The 23,138-nt window shown below is 49.3% G+C and overlaps 1 long non-coding RNA gene across 3 annotated transcripts in view; it reads left to right on the top strand.

Moving 5' to 3' along the window:
- Positions 1 to 11,031: 11,031 nt before the first annotated feature.
- The window catches only part of LOC309845708, a 207,297-nt gene continuing 195,190 nt past the window's right edge, over positions 11,032 to 23,138 (top strand). Inside the window, exon 1 of one of the 3 annotated variants that reach the window (XR_014301445.1) lies at positions 11,032 to 11,442. This is a non-coding gene — a long non-coding RNA (uncharacterized lncRNA). Of the gene's footprint in view, positions 11,443 to 12,169; positions 12,295 to 13,667; positions 13,705 to 23,138 lie in introns of those variants that run through there. The other 2 variants (XR_014301451.1, XR_014301452.1) reach the window with 2 other exon arrangements.

The following is a 23,138-nucleotide window of genomic DNA, read 5'->3' as shown; positions in this document are numbered from 1 at the left end:
TCTTAAAACTGAGTTATTCAGGGGACAGAGGGGTAGGAAGTGTGACTGGGATGCATGACACAAATCTGCCAGCTGCGTTTGATATGTTGGTGTTCTAAGCCACCCAGTTTGTTAAGGCAGCCCTGGGAGACCCAATATAGCTTGGTGCTGGCCGCAGCCTCCCTTTCCGGTGTGACCACCCACCCTTCCCTGTAGGAATTCTGTGCCTGCAGCCCTGGTGCCTAGGAAGTTATTTGTGGAATACACTTTTGTGTGATTGTTTAATGATCAGGCTTCCTTGATTGTAAGGAAGAGACTCACAGACAATTGCAGGACATACAAGGGTTTACAAGGGAACGTGGGGAAGCTGGAAAATCACCCATTTAGCTGCTTAGTCACCCGGATCCTAGTTCGTCCCATACTAATATGCACAGGGGCTCCATATAAGGCCCGGAGTGTGGTCCCTTCAGGGAGCACCCTGAGCTTAAGTGATTATTCTCCATGGTAGTTTCCAGAAGTGGAGTGTGATGTGTCAGTGACTTTCACTCAGGGTGGCACCCATCCACTGGGCTCAGTAGATGAATTCATATTCACAGAGCACTAAGAACCAGGCTGGCACGTAGAGAGTGCTGTGTTAAGAATTACCTCCTGACCCACCTAAGTAAGGCATGGCTTCCCTTGCATTCCAGCTTTTAGATGATTGCTTTCTGTTCACACACTGAACCCTGGTCCAGTTCTCAAGTTCGGTATCTCCCTGTTTAAAGCATCTTTTGCAAATGCTAGGAAAAGAAAAAGTGGGAAACCCACTTGGATCCCTTTTCTTTCCTTTTTTTTTTTTTTTAAAGATAATTTATTTTAGAGGGGAAGGGGCATAGGAAAAGGGAGAGAGAGAATCTTGAGCAAACTCCCTGCTGAGTAGGGAGCCCAACCTGGGGCTCATCTTCTGAGATCTCATCTTCTGAGATCATGACCTGAGCCAGAATCAAGAGTCAGACACTTAACCGACTGAGCCAAGGTGCCCCTTGGATTCCATTTCTTAATCAGAAACTGTGTATATGGCCAGCAGTAAAGGCTTATTGGATTTCTCAAAACACCCACTAAAAAGGAGTAAAGAGAGAAGGGAAACTCTTGGATGGATGGGTGGGCAGATGGAGTCCACCTTGACTCAGGTAAGAAACCAAAAGGAAGGGTGAATTGTGTGAAGGTGTGTACATGGCTGGAGAGAGGAAATTTTGGAGGACATGAGTATATGCTTGTGTGTCCTTTGGCCCTCTTCAAATAAGAGCTATATGATAGATTGAGATTTTATAGGTTTAACATTCCTACCCAACACCGTGTGCTTTACATCTGGATAAAAGGGGCTATAAATCTCTCCAGGCAGAATGGCTGGGCCCTGCCTTTCTACCCTTCTCACTGAGATCTCACTTGGAAATACAGCTGAACAGTCAGGATGAATCATGCATCTGTGGAACAGCCCAGATAAGGAACAATTTGCATTTTCATGTGATAATTCGCTACTCTTGGTGTTTTCAAATTACCTTTAGAGCCACATTAATTCTGTTGCCATAAACTACCACTCTGCACCCAAGTCACTGGGAGATGGGGACTCAAGTGGGGGGTTTGTTTGGCTTTATGGGAGCGGGAAGCACTTCCTTTCTGTAGCGCAGGGCATGTGAGCCTGGCTGGCCCCTGGAGAGCATCTTTCGTAGCAGTTCCATGGGGGCAAGGTTGTAGCTTCTCAAATCTACCTGGAATTTTCCATCCTCCACGTCTGTATGTTACTTAGTTAAAAATAAACAAAACACAGATCACTGCCCCCCCCCCAACTCTCCCCCCGCCGCCCCGGTCTCTCACAGTACCGAGGAGATGCCCTACCCTCAGGTAGCTCTTGCTCCTTTTCTGTTTAGGGAAGCGTATGCTTCAGAGGTGGTAAAATCCTGCAAGGCTCCTACAACAGGCTTGAGAAGGGAAGTCTTGGAGCTGCTGTCCCAGGGCTGCATAAGCTCTCTAGCCCTGCAGGGGAAACCACTGTCTGATGCTTGTCTGCCTGCTTCCCAGTGGTCACAGCTACTTCAAGAGGCACTGCGTGGCCAAGGGGGACCAGTCTGTCACTAGCCACCATGGGCTCTGGCAGAAGGCGGTCGGTGTCAAGTGAAAACAGAATCAACCTTTGATCTCCCAAAGTAGGGCTCCTCGCCTGTGATTCCTCCAGGTACAGATGCCGCTTTCTGCTACATCTGCTCATTTTCTTCTAACCTTCACAATCTAGGAAGTTCCCAATAGTCATCAGAAACCCTTGTTGCTGTAGTGTAAACCCACTTGCTTGCCCAGAAGCAGAGACCAGTCATTCTCAAACTCTTGAGTCTACACATCCTGGCATTTCCTAAAACAAATTCTCAGAATGCTATCAAATAAGTTAATGAGGAGCCTTGTAAAAATGAGAATAATTTCTGTCTCTCTACCCTAATTTACATTTGTCCATTTCCTAACGTTCCATTCTATTAAACTTTAATTTGCTCCCCTCTTATCCCAAGCCTTTCAGAGTCTCACATTGGAGATTTTGTTCACACAGACAGAGTCGACTGTCTCAGGCTCTAATGGGTCACACTTATGGGCAGGCAAGATGCATTTTGTCCCTGAAGTGATTTCTAGATTGCCCACCCAACTGCTCGAGGCGCACTGGAGTAGAGAGGCCATGTGGTGTGATAGGAAAGCAGCAGAGATCATTTTGTTAGGTTCTGTTTATTTTTGTTTTCGTATTTTTTGTATCCCGCTTTGCAGCAGTTGTTCTGAATGACTTCCTTCTGCAAAATCTTCGGGTCTCTGTACTTGTGATCTGAGGGGCAGGGGTCAGGGCCCGAGGCAGTCAACCCCCTTTTCCCACTTGTTTCTTTAAATTATACAAAGAAAGCCTGGGAAGGTAGAACGCTTTTCGTTCCTTGGAAAGGAGCACTGGGAAAGAAATATATTAGTTTGGGTCATATGAAATTGCTGTTTTTATAGGTCAAAATGGTTAAATATCGCTGATTTCATATGGTTCAATCTAGTACAATCAGACCTCATTAATTCAGACTAATTTGAGGAAGTTTGGTCTGAATTTGCTGGAGTGCAGCAAAAAGTCTGAATTATGAGATCATTTTAGAGAGATGCAGCTTCATTACATTCAAGAGCCTACAGTAACAGGAAATAGGTCAACAAAATAAGGTTCCCTGTAAGTCCACGGAAGGATATCTTTGGTTAATAAAGACAATCTGTAATGAATCTACAGATATGTTTTGTAAAGGGTGCTTTAATCTAAGGTGTACTTGACAATGCTTCAAGAGTTTATTTGTTAAAGTAGCTTTAAATAGTTTCCTTCAGATTTACATAAATGATTAGTTTGCTTACCAAATCCTTCCTTCAGAAACAGCAAGTGTATGTTGAAGTTCACGGGCTGAATTATTTCTTACTCCAAAATAGTGGATTCCAAATTAATGATGCTTGACTGCTCTACTCCTGACCTTGAGGTTGGACATTAGGTTAATGAAAATCAATGCAGACCAGCCCTCAAGTATTGGGGTGGGGAAAATATATTTGGCAAAAACGTATGTGACTTGAAAAATGAGGCTGGTTTTCTTGCGTGCCTCATATATGGACTCCGGAGGCAGTTTCCAAGGCAGAGTTCCAGCAGTGTTTCGGATAATAGCAGCAAACTTGGAAGGAGTCAACAGCATCCCACAGCACGGCTTTGAAGAGCGACGTAATGTGAATATACAAATTGCAACCTTTTGTGCTTAGGAAAAAAAAAAATGCTCGCATATGCTTATTCTCCTAGGGAAATATTTATTCCTATAAGAAATAATTTTTAAAGGTTCCCTCTAAATAATAGCAATTTCTCCACTGCCTTCAAGCTGATTGGCAAGCAATTTTATTCAATTTCCTGCTTACCTGAAACCCAAGGGGGTGCGTGGTTGGGAGGGTTGACAAGGGAGATGGAGCTGAGGCTCGGAGACCAGCGAAAACACAGAGTGAGAGACTGTTGGATAAAATGGGAATCAGGTATCACTTTCCAGTGGTGTAGGGCCACGTCCCTCCTCCTGGGATTCCTGCTCTGGCTTGTATGTCCCCTCTGATTAAAGAGGATTCTAGAGGAAAGCTCCTTTTTCAGGGTGAGTGGGTGCACCCCGCACTTTGCTTCTTTCTCCTGCACTGTTCTCCCTTGCTCTGAAATGTCAACTAGGACTCAAAGGAGGGGCGAATCTGATTAGGTCACTGGACAGAACTGACTCAGATTCCAGTGACAGGTCTCTAAAAGTGGATATGACACAAAAATGGGACCCGATAAAATATGAGTGGTTACTTAACAAAGCCAAACAAGAGACAACAATGACGGACAGCTTCTGTATCTTGGTAGTTAGCTCAGTCCTATGCATTTGGTCAAAAATGCAAGAAGCTGTACAAGCAAAAAGAGTGGTTGCACTGTATGTAAATTAAAACAACTATTTAAATGTGAAATGAGTCCTTCCCTTGGTAACCTGCAAAGTGGACACCCTGGTGGTGAGGTCTTCTGGGTTCTTCTCGTTGTGAGCAGGGTCACCGATCAGAGCACATGATGCTTGCTTCTTTGGCCGTGTCCCTGCCACAAGGGAGGGAGGGCTGCAGTCTGTGCGTTCTTCTTACTTGGTGTGTACCAGTGATGCATTGTAGCACTTGTCCCTATATAACAAGAGCCCCTTGGATGCTGCTTGAACAGCCCTTGATCTTGCACGCTGCTGTGTTCAATCCAAATGCTCTGATCTTGTCCTTGGCAGAGATTCAGTCAGCCAGGCAGCATTTGCACTGGACACCTACTATGTGCCAGGGGCACAACGTAGTGCTGGGAATCACGAACATAAAAACAAGATGGAGCCCCTGGGCTGGAGCTGCTCCAGTGGGGGAGCCAGATGTGTAAACAAATAATTAGAGCACTGTGTAATTAGTGCTAATGGAGGCATGTGCAAAGTGCTCTGGGGCACAGAAGAGTGACTAGCTAAGCCTCAAGTCATCACCCTCCAGCTGCTCCAAGATAGTTAATATCACTGTGGTGCCCAGAAAGAAAGAGACTTGGTCCAAGGAGGCATTGATGCTGTGTCATCACACAGGGACACACACATCCCACAGACACACACAGACACACACCTCACACATGTATCACATGCACACACCTGAAGGTCTGCCACCCTCCGATAGGACAGCCTGTGCCAGGCCTGCCCCCTCTGGACCATGATGGAAACAGCCCAGGCACTGCTTTGGCTTGGTGACCGCCTGTGGCGGGTTGGGTAGCAGTTGTGGGTGAATTCCTGCATCTCACTCTGATCCTTCCCAGTGCCTTTTCCTCACAGGCTGCAGGCAGTCTAGGCTGCCCAACGGTCTCCATGGCAACAGGTCTCTCCTTCCATCTTCCACATGTGCAGGGTGCTTCTTAGGAGGAGGGCGACCCCTGACCAGTGCTCAGCCAAGCTGAAGGCTCTGTGTCTTCCTCTCCTGGTTGTTTCAAGGCCTTAATTTTTTTGCAAGGTGTCAGCAGTAGACCAGGAACATGGGAAGCTCTCCTTGTCCATGCCTGACCCCCCCACCCCCCACCCGCCAACAGCTTACTGCTGAATTTCAAGAGGTGCTGACATTAGCTGCTTAGACCGAAGGTGGATGAACGGGTCCCGAATGTCCTGTCAGCTGCCAAGGACAAGGTGGCCGCGATGAAGAGATGAGCTGGGGGCTGGTTCTGAGAGCATGTGGGTTGCAGGGTAACCAGGATGACAAAGGCCCTCATGTGAGAGGTGAACAAAGAAACCAGAGATGCATCGACTGGAGAAGAGGAGTGTCACAGAGAGCCACCTAGCCAGCTAAATCCTGTACAGAAGCAGGAGCAGATGCAGTCCCGGGGGCACTGTTACTATCGCTTGGACCAGCTCTTGGAAGAAAAAAGGCCACACCTTTTCTTTCCTTTCCCTTTCCTAAGCAGTTCAAAGGTGGAGGGAGTTGCCTTCGAGGAAGTGAGCTCCCCATCAGATCAGATAACCAAGCAGAAGCTAGATGGTCATTGGGTGGAAATTCAGGTATAACATGAGCCTTCAGTGTCTCATGCAAACCTGACTGGCTTCTTCGCTGTTCTGGGAGTAGATGAGACACCCTGTGGTACCCACTTTCTTACCTGTAAAATGAGGAGTGAGGCCAGAGCATGACCCAGACCTCTGTTTGCTTTGTAGCCCAGTGTTCAAACCCCATTTTCTAAACCTGATTCTAACTGCACAATGCCTAACTTCATCGATTCAGGGCATTTCCTATTTTCTGAGCATTTTCATATCCATGATCTCATTACCTCTTCCCCATTCCTCTGTGAAGTAAATAGAACAGGTATGATCATAGAGGCAGGGAAGTTCAAGGGAATTTCCCAGGGGTTATGAATAAGTTAGCGGCGGAGCCAGCGCAGAGGCCAGGGCTCGGGTCTGCCAGTCCAGCCCACTGTCCTCTGTTGCTGATGGCACGTTCGTGGGCATTTCCACCTGGGGCAGATGATGCCATGGAGAGGAGCTCTCAGTTAGCAGTACCGTGCAGTGTGAAGTGTGGCAGAAATAGTAAATAAGTAAATTAAACATAGTTTCCAGAAATTAAAAAAAAAAATGTCTGGCTGTCAGTTGTTGTCAACCTTGGGCTTTGCTTCTGGATACACTCCGAGACACAAATCTGCTAACTGTGTCTGACATGAATACGTGGGTTATGTAAAAATGATTTGTACCAGTGGATTTGGGCGGGGTATAAGTTGAATAATAAAAATGTCTAATAAATCTGAACTGGCCTTCCTTGAAACTCATAGTGGAGGGTGTTGAGAAGGGAGGGGCCGGCCACCCCGTCCGTCTGGTAGGGCATCCACGCTGAAACCGCAACAGGCATCATGTTGCCTGGGAAATTGAAACATCAAATGTCAAATAAGATCTGGCTGCTCTAATTCTTTATTCAGGCCCCTGGGGAAGAATGTATCCAATGTGACAATCCAGTAAGCTCTAACATCATCTTCAAGTGCTACTGGAAAGCCCCTTCCTCTGCCTTCTTAAAATCGTGGTGTCTGCTTCTTTCAATCAATGCAACCGAAGCAGTGAATGCAAATTGGATGCAAATTGGACAAGTCCAGCCTATACAATGGATGACAAGTTTTTCCATGGGAAACTTTCCATGCTGGCCTAGACTTGGTCTCCAAGTGAACCACGAGGATGACAACAAAACTCGCAGCAGCTACGCTTTCTTTCGAGGGCTCGGATTCCCTTTTATCCCTTCACCAGCTCTTGGTGAAGTGGGGGAGAGAGCACAGTCTCCCGCCTCCACTTAGGAGCTGTAACTTGCAGTCGGAACTTTGTTCACCCGTGTGATGCTTAAGGGATAGAGAGTCAAGGGTTGAAAAGTAGGAGAGACTGGTAATGGAGGGGGATGAGCCCGAGAGTTTATTAGGCAGGTGACCCACCTTGCCTTTTGGAGAGGCCAGAGGTATTTTGGAACAGGTGGGGCTCTGGGCCAAGCTGGAATTCGGGGCAGCCTCCTTGGTGCTGGGGGTGAAGCCACACAGCTGGGAGGCCACCGAGTCTCAGACGTAATGCACTGAGGTGCTGTGAAATCCTGGTCCTCTCTCAGAAATCCTGACCTCAGCATTTGTGTTGTGTCTGCTCCCCTTAGATGCTGCAGAAGCGGGGTGGGGCTGTAGCAAGGTGCATGCTGCTAAGAGAGGGGTGCTCTGGCTTGGTGGGGGACTGTCCCCTGGCCTGAGCAATGCCCAGGAATGGCCACTTCCACTCTGCTCCCTGAACCTCTGGCTGCTGTCCCTCCTCTGAGCCCTGGAATCCTGATATTGGAGAGGTCGTAGCTGTAGCTCCCTTACAGATGGTCTTTTCATGCCTGCCTGCCCACGGCCGGGGTCTCAGCCTGCAGAGGGCACATGGGCTGTATTGGAGAGATCCGAGGCTAGAAAATGCCTTCCTTTCATCTTCCTCCATTGGCTCTGGTTCTTAATTTGAAGCTATCTGAGAAAGAAAAATCCAGCCCCTTCTCTGGTCATCTCCTTATATACTTAAAGATAGATGCCCCAGCTCACCTGAGTCTCCTCTCCTCACAGCATGGTTTCCAGACCCCTTGCCTTGTCCTGGGTGTGTCAGTCAGTCTTTGCTGTGTTCACAACTGTGGCACACCCACTGTGGCATCCCCAAGTCTGCACTGAAAGAGGCTTCAGGAGGTCAGAGCCCTGAGAGGAGCGCTCTGGTTCCAATGTATGCTCCTGCATAGAGAGTCCTGCCATGCCAGCCTTCCTCGGGAGGAGGAGGCAAAGCTTCTCAGGGCGGAGCCCTAAGGGGAACACACCCATGAGGACCACAGATGGGACAGGACACCAGGACAGGGCTCTCCGTTCATGTCATCATGGAGAGGCTTCTGTCTCTCCAGTTTGAGTAGCTTGAATCCTTCCCCAAATCAGTGCAGGGCTCAGGAAGGCACAGAGTCCACCGACATCCCACCCCCCCGTCTGCTACTCTTCCACTCAGGATATTTTAAATGGTGGGCACCGCTGTGATGACCTCACCACAGTGGCGTGAGTCTGATTCACTCAGTGTCCTCAGGCAGACTGAGCTCATCAAGAGAATGGCCGGACGACGCTGGCTGAAGGAGACTCCAATCTTTTGCTGTCATAATTGCTATAGCTTCTTGAATGGTTTTTTGGAAGCAATCCTAATCGTATAGAAAAGCTCCTTTCTTTTTCCTGAATGATTTCAGAGTTTGTTGTTGACATGATGCCCATCACCTATGAACACTTTGTGTATCTTACAAACAAGGACATGCTCCTACATATCCATAAACAATCACCAAAAGCAGGAAATAAATGGGTACATCACTAAGATCCTCAGACCCTGGTCAAGTTTTGCCAGCTGCCCCAGTGATGATCTTTGTAGCGAAAGGATCCCGTCTAGGCTCACACACACTGCATTTCACTGTGGTGTCCCTACCATCTCCCTGAATCTGGAGCAGATCCCCAGTCTTATGCTTTACTCTCAAGACCTTGACACTTTCGAAGACTCCAGGCCAACGATTTTGATTAATGCCCCTCACATTCAGTTTGTCTGATGTTTTCTCATGATTAAATTCAGACCATGTGTATTTGGCAGGAGTTTCATGAAGTGAGGCTGTGAATGTGTATTCAGAAAGCACAATTAACACTTTGTTAATGTGCCCGAGAGTGGGAGAATCTATAAGACGCATTGCATCTTACCAGGGGGCACATGATTCTGATCTGTCTCAGTCCTGTTGATAGTAACTTCTATCTCTTGCTTAAGGTGTCTCTGCCACCCTCCTCTGATGCAAAAGGACTCCCTTCTCCTTTGTAATAGCTGTCTAAAAAAATATCTCCATAGACATTTTACGATTAGGTAAACACCCCATTCCTTCCCAAACTTCGATCTCTTCACTTATTTAGTGTGAACCCGTGGTTTCATATTTTGGACAATAGGTTGTAACTTACTATCAGTATTTATTTTGATACAGTGTCTTAGAACTGCCTAGTAGGAATCCTTTCGAGGTGGCTTTGGTGTCCATTTCCTGAATACTTCTTACTCTGGTGGAGTGAGGTGTCTAGGTTCATCATGCACTGTCCCTGCTCCTGGCTGGAATCCCTCATTGTCCAAGCATCCTGGTTCCGTTTGGTGGAGAAGGATATTGAGAAACCAAGATGTGGGGGCTAAGTGTGCTCACTGGTATCAGGGTGGCTCCTGGGCCCTCTTGGTGGACAGAGTGGAGAAATATCTGCATGTATGTTTACATAGAGGTGTCTGTACTTATTATACAGCTGTATCTGTCTTTATATATTTATCTCTTACTATACTGAAGACCATGGGTTCACAGAGCTACGGCAGATTCCAGCCTAATGCCTCAGAATTCACTCAGTTTCTATATATATATATATATATATATATATATATATATATATATATATAATTTATTTATTTATTTTTGGGAGAGAGAGAGAGAGAGAGAGAGAGTGTGCAAGTGAGCTGGGAGGAGGAGCAGAGGGAGAAGCAGACTCCCCACTGATCAGGGAGCCCAATGTAGGACTCGATCCCAGGACCTTGAAATCATGACCTGAGCCGAAAGCAGACACCCAACTGACAGAGCCACCCAGGTGGCCTCCTTTCTCTTTATGTTTGTATCTTCCTTCTTTTGCAGTGGGAAGTCTGGCTTCTGTTGTCTTGAAGCATTTTCTTACTTGATCCGTTCCCGCATGTAATCCATCTTCCATTGCTCCCGACACCCTTTCCTGGCATAGATGCCCTCCTCTTCTGACTTGGTCTCCTAGAGTCTGCCATGCTATCCCCCCGCACCCCCACCCCTGGCCTGATTCTGAGCCCTTCCCAATGCTCTCAGGTTCCCACACTCCAAGCCACCTGTCCTCTGTGGCCTCAGTCTGTGAGAAATCTCTCCCAGTGCTCAGGTTCTGGACACTGAGCTGAGCTGCCCCTCAGTGGGGACCCTTCTCTCCCCAGTTGGGGTCCAGCACCCCGTTCTGGGCCTCTGCATCTTCCCTCTGCCCTGGCACAGGTGCTTACTTGGCTCCCTGTGCTCACGGGTGTGTGGACTGAAGAGTTCAGGAAGAGAAAGAACAGGAGGAAGAAGAAGAGAGAATACGTCTTGGGCTCTTAGCTCTATTACCAGGGCATCCTTCTTGCTCTATGCAATGGAGGAGGTCAGGATTGCTGCCTGGCAAGTGCTGGGGTTAGGCCCGTTAGCAGGGCAACCTGGACATTGGCACATTAAGGTAAAGTGCATTGGAGACCGAGGCCACCTTTGGGTAATATGTAGATTATCCCATTCTGAGGCACATTAACGAAGTGCTAATTGTGCTTTCTGAATGCAATTTGGTGCCAGTTGCAGGAATAACTCTGGCACCTGCTTGGACTTTAGACTTGCAGATTAACTCAAATGGAAAGAGTGGCAAAACAGGGAATAATTTGTTCTCTAATAAGCCACTTGGAAGCCAACTCATTTCTACAGTTGGTGTCAGAAAAGTGCAGCTTGGTGTTTGGAATAGGAGGCTGTGTATCCGGTACACAAGGTTCTGTGTCTTTTCTGCCACGACTTCCTGAACAACTTACTTCACTTTGCATCCACTGGCCTCAATTTACTTTCTCACTATTGGGGATAAGAGTAATTTTATTCTGATCGGGCAGACTGGACCCCCAAAGCCCATTTTCTGTTTGTTACTTGTATTCATGTGGGCAGCACTTCTAAATCTGACCAGAAGGCAGAAGAGCAGGAAAAGGGTGTCGACACTTATGACTAATTCTCTTAGGATGGGATTCTCCGAGTGGGGCTCCTGGACCAGCAGGACTTGCAGTCCCCTGGGAGCTGGATGGAAAAGGGCACACAGACCCGCCCACCCAGACCTCCTGAATCGGCCTGGTGACACCAGACTTCCAGGTAATTCCGATGCACACTGAAGTTCTAGACGTGCTGGTGTTCTGGGAAATGTGTGGCTCAGTTCCCTGGGTCAGGGTTTATTGAGTATTTCTATGAAGTTACTCAGCAAAGGGTTCCTGAGTGCCCGCTGTGTGCTGGGCAGTGTTCTAGGGCCTGCCAGTTGAATTATGAACAAGACGGCCATGGCTCCTGCCCTCGCAGGGCACAGTGTCTCATGAGGGACGCACTGAACAAGGAGGCGGGCGGGATGCCAGGACTGGGGATGTAGGGGCTTGGGGGGAGAGTCGTGGAGGGTGCCTGGTTTAGATGAGGATGTTGGGAAGGTGACTGTGAGCACAGGACATTTACGCAGCAGCTGTGCTCTCCAGGAAGCTGTGAGAGTTGGCTGGAGGGAGGTCCCAGGTAGGGTAGAACCCCCCCTTCTCTGCCAAGGCAACTGGGGGAGCACAGGCACGAAGCCTGAGATGCAGCAATGCGCATGTGCGTTCTTCCTTCCTTCTTCCTTTCTTTGCCTTTGCCCAGAGATGGATCTGAGGGAGGGGCTGTGCCACCCTGTTTATCATCCAGCCGGGATGGGGGGATGGCATCATCATTTACAGGGGCCGGATATGTGCGATATTAAAAAAGAAATCATGTGATTTGCTGGCAGCAGTTAATGGGTGATTCAAGGGGCCTTATTATTCTTATACATCATGCTTGGCATGTGACAGGCAGCAGAATTTCTAGGACAGAGGGGAAGCTCAAATGCCTTCAATTTGGATTTTCCCTTCCTTTCAGAGATGATAACTGGCAGCCAAGACCCTGCTTGGATGGGTGGCCCCTGAGGTTTCATCAGAGCGTCCTGGGGCAGAGGTGGGTATTAGGGACATAGTGGAGAGCCTCTCTGAAGGTCAGGGCTGGCCCACTGCTCTGTTGATGGTTGAGCAGAGCTGATCAGTCTGAGGTTTCTGACTGGGAGCAGCCAGAGGTAGCACTCTCAAACCTGCTGACCGCCGGCCCCCACATGGGCAGGGGAGGTGTGCGCTTATATGCCTGGACTTGGGCCAGAGGCTCTACTTGAGTTTTGAGATGAGAGCAGAACTTCATTACCGAGCAACATTTTTCATCATGTGTGTCTGTAGGGTTCCTCTTACCCGCCTGGGCAGGGATTCTTACCTTTTCTTCTCCCCTGGTGCCTGGCAAATGAAAGGACAGCTAAGAAATAACTGAACGGATGAATAGATGGGGCAGAGAAGTTGGGGAGTGCCCTGAGAGTCAAGGAACAGAGGTCTGTAGTGAGGGACGGGCTACCTCGCGGAGAGGACACCTACTCGGGCGCTTACGCTGTGCTTGGTTGGGTTAATCTGCCCCCTTCTACTTGGAGATGCAGGCAGTGGTTTCCCCAGCTGGTGGAAGGGGCATCTCCGTGGCTAAGTGGCTAAGTGGCATATGCCTAGCATTGTGCCTGGCACACATCAGGCATTCCAGATTGTTGGGTTAACGCATTCGATCATCTTTTCTAGAAAGGGATAATTATTCAGGGTTAATTATTTGGAACGGATCAGTCTTCCTCAGTCTCTTCCTGGCTGTGTGGATAGGGGGTGTTGGGCAAGGCAAACTGCAGGGTGGGGAGCCCCTTGCTTACCTCCTGTCACCTTCGCAGGGAATGTCACAGGCAGTGTTAATAGGGGACGGCGGCCCAGAAAGGACCGAGGACATGAGCCCTTTCTGGGCTGCCCCTGTGCTTTCCCAGCGTTTCTCACTTCACACCTTGTGGACCGTACTTCCACACCGTGGAAAACAAATATTGCCTTGTCTGCCTGTACCCGCGCCTCTGCCCAGGACACTGCCAGCTAAACATCCTTGAGGCAGAGGAGGACTGGAGCAGTCACCCCTTGACTAGAACGTTCTGAAGATACCTGCCATTCCTCTTAGCTCTTGGTCCTTTTCGCAGGGGCTAGGAAGGCCCATTTGTATATCGGCGGGGGCAGGGGGAGAGCCGGTGTGAGATGAAAAACCTACATGTACAGAGTGATTCACGATAGCGGAAGGAGGGAGCAACCCGAGTGTCCCGCGATGGAGGGACGGGTGAACTAAATGGGTGCATGCGTACCATGGAGGACCCTTCAGCCTTAAAAAGGACGGGGCTTCTGACACCTGCTACAGCGTGGATGAATGTTGGAGACATCGCACTAAGGGATGTGAGCCAGACGCAGAAGGACAAACCCTGCATGATTCCGGTTCCACAGACACCTCGTGTCATCACATTCATAGACACAGAAGGTCAGATGGAGGTTTCTAGGGGAGAAGGGGGGGTGGGGTTAGTGTTCAACGTGGGCAGAGTTTGAGTTGTGGAAGATGAAAACCTGGAGATGGGTGGAGGTGATGGTCGCGCAGGGATGTGGGTGTACTTACTGCTCCCGAGCTGTACCCTTAAAGGTGGTGAGAGTGGTAAAGTTTATGTTATGTATGTTTTACCACAATTTTAAAAAGGCTGCAGAGGAGTGAATTGGTTTGCCATTTGGACCATCTGGACACAGCTGCTGGGGCGGAGTTTGGGCTCCAAGATGATTTTTAGGGATTAGCACCCCTGTGGAGGGAGGGGGAGGAATTAGGGTTGGGAAGAGAAACAAGTCGAACTGAATCTGTGATGGGGGTTCCCAGATGTCTGGGGACCCTGGAGTGAGAACGGCTCGAGGGGACAAACGACCCAGGCTTCGCTGTCCATGCCTTGCTTGGTCCCCTTAGCGGAGGCTGACGTTGGAGGAGGTTTCGCCTGTGAGGGCGCTCTGCTGACCCTGGAAGAGGGACCTGGGTGTCGCTTTCCTGTGTCTGCCACAGCGGACAGGTAGGAGGCCAGAGTCCTCTGCAGAACACTGAAGGCACAAATACCTCTGTTTACCAGGCTGGCGACATGCAGACTCAGGCAGGGTGGGGTGAGAGAGCGGGTTTAGAACCATCTTCTCCGAAGCAACGATGTCCATGTCCAGCTTCCTGACCGGTCTGGTGCTCGGATCCCATATTTGTCTCAGTCTCCAACCACGGGGCTCATCACGCCCACTGGACCTACCTCGTGGAATTTCATAAGGTCGTCAGTGTGAACATACCTTGCATGAGTTAAAAGAAAAAGATACAATTACTTTCATGTTGAACGGGAATGCTGAAAATAGAGCAGTAATAAGCATTCAGAAATAAGGGCATTTGGGTGCTAGTCCCACTGGTGGCTCACCAGGGGGTCTTTGTGCAGAGCATGATTTTTGTGTTTTTCTGCCTTATCCATCCATGCGCCTGCATTTACGGGGCACCCGTGAAGGGCACAGCACTCTGTGGGACCCGCCAAAGGACATGCGTGGTGTCGGCCCTGGGGCACGTTCGCTCTTCTGGAGGAGCAGGCCAAGCTGAATGACAGAACTGGGCAGCATTTGAGCGGAGCCCAGGGAGGGGAGCCGGACAGGTCTGAGGAAGACGAGGCCCTCCACTGGCCTCAGCACTTCCAAAAGCACCGCTCCCCCATGGTATTCTGAAAGGCCACGGATCATCTCCTGAACAGATGTTTAATGAAAAAAATCACATGTTAGCCAGAAAGTTAACATCCACATCTCTGGCCCATGTCACAAAGGTTTTCAAGCCCTTAAGCGCCACGCCAGCGTCCAAAAGGCCCGCACTCTGGCCCATGTACAGACTCGTTCCTATGTCACTCCAAGCTGTCACTGTCAGCAAATGGGCCTTTCTGGTGCCTCTCAACAGAATAATGAAAAGCAAACTCTGTAATTCCTTAGGCTGCAAACTGGGTGTCTGAAAACAGCAGAACTGTGTTGTCTCCCAGTTCTGGTTTTAGACTCCTAGGCTGGAGTCTAAAGCCAAGGTATCAGCAGGGCTACACTCCCTCCAAAACCTGGAGTGAGGAATCCTTCCTTGCCTTTTCCTGGCTCCTGGTGGTGGCCATCCATCCTTGACTTTCCTTGGCTTGTAGGTGCATCAATCCAAACTGCCTTTATCTTCACGTGGCTTTGTCCTTGTATCTCTGTGTCCTTCTTTGGCCACCACATCTTCTTAGGACACCCGTCCTATTGGACACCCTATACCAAGATGTCTCCATCCTAATGAATTACACCTGTGATGACCCTGTTTCTAAATAAGGTCATATTCTGAGGTACTGGTGGGTTGGGACTTCAACATCCACCTCCCCCCCCGCCCTTTTTTGGGAGAGAGGGACAGTTCAACCTATAATAGGAAGCCAGTAAATACATTAGCTATCTCCTGGACACAGGCTAGAGAGGGGAGTCTCATGTGGGACTCTCTCTCCACGAGTGTGTGTGGACGGTGTGTTAGGCCTCAGATTGGTGGAACACCAGTATGTGCTCACTTTGCTAAACAGACACACTACTGTTTACATTTTATTCTCCGAGCTGGTTACTTAAGTAGAAGCATATGCCTTGATTACGATCTTAAGTGCATTTGGGTGTTCTTCCCTTTCAGCCCAGGATGCTAAGTGCAGCAAACGCTTTACTGAGTCAACACAGTGATCATGGCTGAAGGCCATAATCATATACATTCTATCCTGGAGCAGCGAGGTTGAAACGGAAGCAGATTTAATGGGTTTGTTCCTCCTTCTAGCCTGCTGTGGGCACTGGCCAGTGGTCGGGTCTTCAGCAGCCTAAGAGCCTATCTACGCATGGGATGGTGTGTATGTACTACTGTGGTGTGAGTGTTAGCTTGTCTGTATTTCTCATTCCCACCTCTCTCTAGTCATTGTTGGCGTGTGTGGTGTGAGGAGCACATAGAGAAAAAGGGAGGCATCTTTGGTTTTCAAGCGATCTCCAAGACAATGGAATGTCAGAAGCCCTTTGGAGACCAGTGGGAATTCGGAGTCAAAGACAGATTCACTAATGATGATGGCTGTGGGAAGTAGGGCTGGTAGGTTCCCTGGCCTCATTCCTTGACCCCCATGGTAACATGAGCAGACCTCTTACCTGGCTGTGTCTCCTCTCCGAAAATGCCCTCTTTTTTTCCTGCGAGGTGCCTTGGGTCAAGGGCACTTTCCAGAGTGGAACTTTCGGCTGCTACATAAAGTTCTCTCCAGCCTTGTTGCTAGGCAATGATGGTGCGCACCAGCGGGGCTGCGGCCGTGCTAGGCGGCTGGCTCACCGTCCCATCTGCAATTTAAATTCCCTGACAGGCAGAAGCAGCCAAGCTGTTCACTTGAGATTGCAAAAAGTTAGATTGAAATACAAGGAATATCCAGTGCCTCGAGCCCTTCATAAATTTTGCTTTGATAGTAACTGGAAGAGAGACGGAGAGAGAGAGAAAGAGAGAAGGAGCCAGAGAGAGAAAGCTTGGCCATTTGGACTGACACGGTCGATTCGCGTGTGACCGGTGTGCCATTCCCGCCTCTGCCCCCATTAGTGCCTGCTGTCAGCTCCCTCTCTTGTCCTGCTGATGTTCCTCGCGTCTCTCTCCATATATCTCCCGTAACCCACCCTGGGGGGAGTGGGCTTTGGAGCATCTCTTTGGCCTTTCCCATGGGTGTCTGAACAAGAAGAAACAGGGATGTAGCCACTGACTAGTTAACCAGACCACACAGGTCCTACTGTAGCCCTGTTCCCATGTCCTCCCTCTCTGCAGTAGTCCGCACCCCCAAAGGACCCCAGTGACAATGACAACAGCTGTATTCTCCAGTTTGCTGGGGGCCTGAGCTGGAGTTCCCGGGGGCACCTGAGGCTGCCTCTGGACCCAGCAAGAGCCCCTGGGGAAACCATACTCCCTCAGTTTACTGTAGCTCCTTTGGGGCTAGGGTGACAGAAGTCTGGCAGCAGAATCTGCAGTTTCCCAGCTCAGATCTGTGAGGCAGGAGCTTACCGAGCCTGCCTTTCCTGAGAGTTGATTGTGCGACTAGTTCGCTCCATGAGCCTCTCTCCTCTTCCTGCGTGCTCTCTTGGGGTCTGCCCTTTTAGACTCAGGGTTGTCTACTTTTTGGTTTTAAATCCTTTTTTAGTCTTTTCCTCCCTATTCATTGAAAACTGTCTTTGAGTCCTCTGGTATCCCAGCTTCTGTCATTGGGATGGGCTGACACAGCTGGACTCTGGGACCTAAGGCAGACAGCCATGAGCAAAACGGTCATCATACCTACTGAATGCCTCCCACTTAGGCACTGCCTAGTGGTGTGTGGAAACCAAGATGGCGGCCTTCAGGGAATCATGCACAGTTCCTACCCTCTGGGAGCTTTCAGTCAAACTAAATTTTGTATATCTAATGTGCTGTAAGATTAGGACCCTTATCAGACAGAACTACAGTATCTTGGGTGTTGATGGGGAGTTAAAAGTGGAATGAAACTGCTGAATGCCTGCTAGGATTGTTATAATAAAAAACCAGAAGATAATAAACGTTGATAAGGATGTGAGGAAATTGGAATCCTTGTGCGTTGCTGGTGGGAATATCAGATGGTTTGGTGCCTGGGAATAATGGTTTAGCAGTTCTTTAAAAAGTTAAACAGAGAACTGCCATATGACCCAGCAATTCTGCTCCTAGGTGATACCCCAGGGAATGCGAAACAGATATTTGTGTATCCGTGTTTGTAGCAACATTGTCACAAGAGCCAAGAGGTAGAAGCAGCCCATTGTCCACTGACAGATGGATGGAAAAGGAAAATGTGGCATGAGCACGTAATGGAATATTATTCAGCCATAAAAAGGAATGAACATTTGATATATGCTCCAACGTGAGTGGACCTTGAAAAAATTATGCTTGGTGAAACAAGCCTGGCACAGAATGATATATGCTGTATGACTCCAACTGGTATGAAGCATCTAGAATAGACAAATTCATAGAGAGAGTAGAATAGTGGTTACAGGAGATGGGAGTCAGGGGAGTGGTATAGACTTCATGCTGGGGATGATGACAGACTTTCGCATACAGATAGTGGAAAACACTGTGATTGTACTTCATGCTGCCAAATCATATATGTACCAATAATTAGAATGATAAGAATCATGTTCCGTATATTTTGCCACAAGAAAAGGAAGGGGTGAAATGAAGCAGCAAGTCTGGTGGGGATGGGTGAGGAGGCAGGTCTTAGTGTGATAGGGTGCAGGGGAGGGGAGGAGGAGGTGACTGTCAGAATGTCACTGCGGAAGGGCACAGGCCTTGCTAACCTGGAGGGCAAAAGGACACTAAGTTGAGAGATGAAGCCCGGAGCCCTGATTGTGAGTAGGGATGGGCACCATGTGTGGGGTTGGAAGAGGGGGCGTGGCTGAGAAGGTTAGAACACTGGGGGCGATTGGGAATTTGGAGTGCATCGATAATTACTCTTATTCTACAGATAAAAGCAAGGCGAGTCTGGTCATCCTGTGGGAACTTAGATTTAGGCCAGATGATGTTCCTCCCAGCCCCCTCTCCATGTTGGAGACAGTTTCAAGTGGACATCAAGGGAGGTGTTGAGAGGGGAAGCTGGAGCAGCCAGTGGATCACAAAGGGTCTGCCTGGTGGGCGAGGGCTCAGTATAACTAAAAGACAGCCTGAGGCTTGAGGGGACATTTGGGAGGGTCTCGACACGGTTCTGTCCTGCATATCTTGTTTCTACCTCCCACCACCTCCTGAGTCCAGTCCATCACCCTCCTCTACACTCCCATGCTGGTTGAACCTTAGAGACCTGCTGCCTTGGGGTCTCCTGTCCTCTGGACCAGAGCGGGGAGAGAAATAGCCTGGGGCTGCTCACCGAAAGCTTGAATCTAGGATGAGGTAGTCAATCCAGATCTGAGGGGGTCTGGGAAGCTTTGTGGAGGGCAGATGGTATTCTCAGAGCAACAGGTGGAAGACAGGACTTTTAGTGTCCATAATGGCACTGGAGTTGGAATCCTAGCTGGATTCTCTCTCTCTTTCTCTCTCCTGGTGTCCGACCAGGATGCATGTCTGCTTGCCTTTGTCATCTCTCCTGCCTTCCCTATGGAAGCCCTGGGCAGTGCTGTCCGAGGCAGGTGGCCATGGATCAACTCCAGTCGTGTTCAAAGCAAACAGCCCTGTTTTCGCAGGTAAGCCAGATGAGCTTCCCTCCACCATTTGATCTTTATGCTGCTCATGTGTCTCGTGGTTACAAATAGCTCAACCTTCCCGTGCTGACTGCAGCACTGGGACATTACAGTAATGTGCCCATTCAAATCAAGTGGATGCAAAGATTGCTACAGCAGCTTTTCGCCACGGAACATTTAGCCTTCAATAATAGCATTTTGGGTCCCTCTGGAACCTTCTTCCGCAGATGCACCTGGGATACCTCTCTCCCTCTCTGCACCACAGCCCTGGGCACTACGAAGGGACAGAGTTCATCCTCGTTTTTGTTGATGAGAAAACTGAAATTCAAATAAAGGAACGTCATGCAGAAAATAAGATATGTCATAGTAAGATACGACAGTAATAACGCCAATAATGATAACAATAATTTGTGCGCACTTGCCACGTGCCGCTTGCCGATGAGACTGTTTACCTGCGTCGAGGCAGGTTTAATGGCTCCAGTGTATGGATGAGGTCAGTGAAGGTTCAGCGACTGGGCCAGGCCCAAGGGACAGAAGGAATTCCACCTTGAAGCTAGTTCTCGCTGAAGCCTACACTCTTGACCTGTGTGCCAGGGGAAGCCAACTCAGGGCAGAGCCCTGGAAAATTCTAAAGACGGTCCTTTCCCCCATGACCCTACTCTAGGGCCCTTGTGCTGTCCCTAGGACCTTGACCCTGCTCCTTCCTGCCTTTCTTGAGCAGCGCTCCCCTCACCTAGCCCTTCTAGATTCTCTGGAGCCTGGTTGGGGCAATGTCCCCGGTGCCCCCTCGTGCTTGCCGGGAGACTAATGCATACGGGGATCACCTGATTTTCCTTGACTGTGTTGCCCACATCCGCATTTTTATTTATACAACCTTAAGGATGCTTTGCCTGGAGGTGGGAGTCTGGTGATATTGTCAGGAGCTAAAAAGATGGATTCATCCATTGACATTTCAGTGTTGGAGTCCAGCCAGGAAAGAGGCACAGAGAAGGCCTTGGCTGTGTCCACACCTTCCTACCACGGCTGCCCATTCTTGAGAAGGAAAACCGAGGAGGGTGACACAGTCACCATCAGTTACTGCTGCAACATACCTGCTCTGTAACTGAATTTCCCAGGACGTGGCTCTGAGTCGTGGGGCAGGGATTTTAAGGCCCGTTTGGCAGGCGAGGAAACAGGCATAAAGATAAGTAGTTGAGTGGATCTCACGTTTCCTAGTCCTGTACTCCTCCTGCAGATACACGGTGCTATGGCCCAGGCCACAAAGTTGCCAAAGTGAACGTTTTTTAACTTTTGGGCTGGTAAAGTGACAGTAAAAAATTTTTACAGGTGCTGTGGCTCCTAGGGGGTCCTTATTGGGCCATTCACTCCATTGGCACAGCTCAGTCTCTGAACTGAGAAGAGCTTCTGGAAATACAGAGAGAGAGGACAAAGGGGAGAGGGGGTGAGGCCTTTGATCTTTGCCTGAAATCCCAAATGAAAGGATTCTCCCCCAAAGAATCAAGGAAGCCTCTATTCTTTCTCCTCCCAGATTCCCACACCCTCCCCATTTGAGTCCTCAGAAGAGAGACTCAGCTAAGACCCCGAGGAAAAGGAAGGGCTCTTGGTTCCGTTTCTATTGACCCTTTTCTGTAAGTCGGTCCTTTGGCAGGATGCAGGCCAGGTGCTCAGGTTTTCAAAGTACAATCGCTGAACCCCAGCTGGGGCCATGCAATTCTCCATGCTAACAGCAGAGGGCGCTCCTGACTTTGGAGAGGGAGCCTAGCCTGCAGCAGCCCCTTGGTCAGTCTGGCTTTTTAGGGGCTGGCCGCAGGAGACAGGGGAGAGCAGTGCTGTGTGTGTGTGTGTGTGTGTGTGCAAAACCCTAGGCAGACTGAAAAGCCTGGCCACACCTATGTGTCCCCGCTTCCTCAGGCATGTCATTGAGCCTCTGTGTGCTGAGTTCCTGCCCCACATGAGGGATCGTATTAGAGGGTGATTTCTTCAATCCCTTGTAGGTCTAAAAGCTGGGATTCTGTACCTGCATCTCCTCATTTCTTTCTGTGGGTTATGCTGATGCAGGCACTCTGATGGCCACATGCCCGAGCTGGGGGGTGTGAGTGGACCAAGGTTGCCCCCGTTAAGTCTCATGAGAGATCCAATGGCAGCAGGATTGATGTTCTTTTGTTTTAGCTCCCACTCCTTCCTTCCCACTGGAGAAAGAATCCCTACAAAGTCCTTAAATCCTGGAAAGCATGAGGTTGACTGTTAGCCAAGGTTGGATGGTAGACTCATTTCACTCGCTGGTGATACTCATGGGCCACACTCACTTTATCCAGACACTCTGACCTGGGTGGGGCTTGAGTTGGGACTCGGGAAGAGCCCATGAGATGGTTTTCCTCCACCCAGGACAGAGCTGTAGAAAAGGCTGGGGAAGCCCAGGCTCTGGTTTTGGCTCTCTGTTACCTTTCCTGGGCATATAGGAGACCTCTCTAAGCAGCTCTGAGCCTCAGTTGGCTCACCCATGAAATGAAAGTCTGGAGACAGTTTCTTTGGCCCTCTTCATTCTCATGTCCATGCCGTGCAGACCCTCGTCAAGCATGTCTAACATCTGGCTCTTTGGAGAAGGGAAATCGAAGGAGGAGGAGGCTGGGAGGGAAGACACCATTTAGGAGGGGGGCAGAGGAGCAAGAATGCACTGGAATTCGTTGGCACCTGCTTGGAAGTAGGGGGCTGACCTTTAAAGACTTGACCTTCTCATGTCCAAGTCTTGAAGCTGTGGGGAGTGGTGCCGAGGGAGGAGGTTCTCTACTTTCAAGAAAGGACATCTTGGTGGCAATCTGAATGTCCTGTCTGTCCGTGTATCGTGTATTTGGCCAGAATAGAACATCTGAAGACACTCAGAAACTGAAAATAGAGCACATCCAGATTTGGAGGCCAAGCTGTGTACGACGCACAAACATACACGCAACCAAAAAATGCAAGCACAGTGACACTCGCATTGTCAATAAACATTTATTCAGCTCCTGCACACACAGGGACGCACTCCTGAAGTCATGCCTGTGCACGAGTCAGTACACTTGCTGTGAGCAAAAGATCACACGGGGCCCCAAGGCAAAGGACCGTTTACCTGAAGAAGCATCGCTTTCAAGATATTAATAAAATACTTAGGCAGATTTTAACTTTAAAAACTCTGGAGGAGAGGCGGAGGGGCGAGGCAAAGGGGCTGATGGGAATGGGTAAAGGCAGGCCTAATCACAAAGCACTTAGCCCACACGTCTGGGCTTTGGTGTAAGCACCATATTTCATGATACATTCAACCTGATTTTCCAACTCATTGAAAACATTCGCCAGCTGCTGCTGAGTGACTCCGTTGATTGTATACATGAGCTTGCTCTAACAGAGCCCCCTGGAAGAAAGTCCCCAGGGAGAGCTACAGATGAAAAGTGAGCTGGAATACACAGGGCTGGATGTTTTGGTTGGGGGAGGGGTGGTGGTGGGGAGAACACAGAGAACATAGGCTGGAGTGTGAGGCGGGTCAGGTGGGAAGGTTGGGGTTCTGGAAACTTCTGTGGGCATATCCTGTACAGGAACTCTTTTAGTGGTCAGCTGAACTTTCTTCTTGCACGATGCAGTGCCCATGTATGCAGCGTGTGAAATGACATAATTTATCCATCTCTTAGGAAAGCTCCCAGGAGCTGGGTCCTCGGAGTCACT

The sequence above is a fragment of the Mustela nivalis genome (genome assembly GCF_964662115.1).
Source record: "Mustela nivalis genome assembly, chromosome: 12".
Classification (NCBI taxonomy): domain Eukaryota; kingdom Metazoa; phylum Chordata; class Mammalia; order Carnivora; family Mustelidae; genus Mustela; species Mustela nivalis.
This window is presented reverse-complemented; position numbering and strand designations above follow the sequence as displayed.